Genomic DNA, 3,097 nt, shown 5'->3' on the forward strand with positions numbered 1-3,097 from the left:
GGATTCTAAGAATTATGAATTCTAAGAATTGTGAAGTCTAAGAATTATGAAGTCTAAGAATTAGGAATTTTAAGAATTATGAATTCTAAGAATTATGAATTCTAAGAATTAGGAATTTTAAGAATTATGAATTCTAAGAATTATGAATTCTAAGAATTAGGAATTTTAAGAATTATGAATTCTAAGAATTATGAATTCTAAGGATTGTGAATTCTAAGGATTATGAATAATAAGAATTATGAATTCTAAAAATTATGAATTCTAAGGATTATGAATTCTAAGAATTATGAATAATAAGAATTATGAATTCTAAGAATTATGAATAATAAGAATTAGGAATTCTAAGAATTATGAATAATAAGAATTATGAATTCTAAGAATTATGAATAAATAAGAATTATGAATTCTAAAAATTTTGAATTCTAAGGATTATGAATTCTAAGAATTGTGAATTCTAAGAATTATGAATTCTAAGAATTATAAATTCTAAGAATTATGAATTCTTAGAATTATGAATTCTAAGAATTATGAATTCTATGAATTATGAATAATAAGAATTGTGAATTCTAAGAATTATGAATTCTAAGGTTCAGGAGATATGATCTCTTTTTGATTAATAGATAATCTGGAATATAGTTTTTTTTTTTTTTACGTAATAATCTCTACAGAAAAAAAAAGTATTCTTAGATGTCTTTCTACGTGATAATCCCTACAGAAAAATCGCTTATGTGTTTTTTTTATGAGTAATAAACCTTTAAGAAAATAAACGTTATGTATTTTTTAACTAAATAATCCCTACAGAAAAAAAAGATGTTTTTAATTTTTTTTCTACGTTATAATCCCTACATAAAAAAACACCTTATGTGTTTTTTCTACGTAGTAATCCTTTAAGAAAATAAATATTCTTAGATCATTTCCTACGTAATGATACCTTTAAAAAAATAATTAGAAATATTCTCAGAAGTTTTCTACGTAATACCATCTACAAAAATGCTTTCTTTAAATAGAAATATGTCAAGAGAAATGCTCTCCTTTCCGTTAGGAAACTATACTCAATTTTTTTTTAATAAGGTGCATTTGCACTGACTCGCAGAGGTGCCCTTTTAGCTCGAAAAAGTTTCCTGCTCCGTGATTGGTTAGAATTATCTTGTCCAACCAATCAGCAATCAGGAAATGTTTCCGAGGTAAAAGGGCACCCCTGCAAGTCGGTGCAAATCTGCCTCACTAAAAAGAATTGACTATAGTTAATCACTTATCATCATCATCATCATCATCTCCTCGTACGCCTATTAACGCAAAAGGCCTCAGTTAGATTTAGCCAGTCGTCTCTATCTGGAGCTTTTGAATCAACACTCCATTCATCATCTTCCGCTTCATAGTCCTCAGCCATATAGGCTTGGGTCTTCCAACTCTTCTAGTGCCTTCTGGAACCCAATTAAATGTTTGGTGAACTAATGTCTGTTAGGGAGTGCGAAGAACATGCCCAAAACCCTCTCCATATATCTCTCATCATGATCTCATCCACATATGGCACTCAAGTAATCTCTCTTATAGTTCCATTTTTCTTTTACTTTCTTTAAAAAAAAAGGTGAATATAAGGTACTGGATTCCTCTTCTGAATGAAAATATATTAAACCTTTACAATTGTCTATGTCTTTTTTTCTCTCTCTACAATTAAAGAGTAGTAAAGGAATTCATCTCTCTCTCTCTCTCTCTCTCTCTCTCTCTCTCTCTAAGAAAAAATACAAACGATAGATTTTAACTTAAAATAAATTTACAATTGCCCATCTCTCTCTCTCTCTCTCTCTCTCTCTCTCTCTCTCTCAGTAAGAAAAAAACTACAAACTATAAAATAATACAATTACCTCTCCCCCTACTAAGAAAGGCTCTCTCTCTCTCTCTCTCTCTCTCTCTCTCTCTCCCTTCAGCCATAGAATGAAAGCATCTTGAATATACTGCCGAGACGTTTCCCTGAGATGAGACTCAAGGCATCCGAATCTCTTAAGCATCTTCCGTTGTCTACTCGAAAAAGAGATTTATTTTTCTTGTGCTAAACTTGACTCTGAAGCCATGGCGAGTATTGTCTTCTCTTAATTTATTACTTCTGCAAACTGAATAGTAAGAGAATATGCTAATTTCAAGAAATAATGTAATGCTCTCTCTCTCTCTCTCTCTCTCTCTCTCTCTCTCTCTCTCTCTAAGAAAAAATACAAGCGATAAATTTTAACCCAAAGTAAATATGCAATTGTTCATTCTCTCTCTCTCTCTCTCTCTCTCTCTCTCTCTCTCTCTCTCTAAGAAAAAATACAAGCGATAAATTTTAACCTAAAGTAAATATACAATTGTTCATCCTCTAATATCTCTCTCTCTCTCTCTCTCTCTCTCTCTCTCTCTCTCTCTCCCTTCAGCCATAGAATGACAGCATCCCGAATATACAGCCGAGACGTTTCCCTGAGATGAGATTCAAGGCATCCGAATCTCTTCTGCATCTTCCGTTGTTTACTCGAAAAAGAGATTTATTTTTCTTGTGCTAAACTTGACCCTGAAGCCATGGCGAGTATTGTCTTCTCTTCATTTACTACTTCTGCAATCTGAATAGTAAGAGAATATGCTAATTCCAACAATAAAGTAATTCTCTTTTTCTCTCTCTCTCTCTCTCTCTCTCTCTCTCTCTCTCTCTCTCCAAGTGCAAATGGAGTCTCCCCGGATGGACTAAAAAGTCTTTGAGGTATCCAAAATTCTCTCTCTCTCTCTCTCTCTCTCTCTCTCTCTCTCTCCAAGAGCAAATGGAGTCTCCCCGGATGGACTAAAAAGTCTTTGAGGTATCCAAAATTCTCTCTCTCTCTCTCTCTCTCTCTCTCTCTCTCTCTCTCTAAGAAAAAATACAAACGATAATTTTAACCTAAAGTAAATATACAATTGTCCATGCTCTAATCTCTCTGTCTCTCTCTCTCTCTCTCTCTCTCTCTCTCTCTCTCTCTCTCTGTATTTATTTTTTCCCTCTCACTAAACCCCATAATCGTATCTGCTGTGATGTTCATAACATAGGCATCCTCTTTATATAAGGTCCGTTAGGTTTTATTCAACCATTTTAAGC

The sequence above is a fragment of the Palaemon carinicauda genome, chromosome 29 (assembly GCF_036898095.1).
Source record: "Palaemon carinicauda isolate YSFRI2023 chromosome 29, ASM3689809v2, whole genome shotgun sequence".
Classification (NCBI taxonomy): Eukaryota; Metazoa; Arthropoda; class Malacostraca; order Decapoda; family Palaemonidae; genus Palaemon; species Palaemon carinicauda.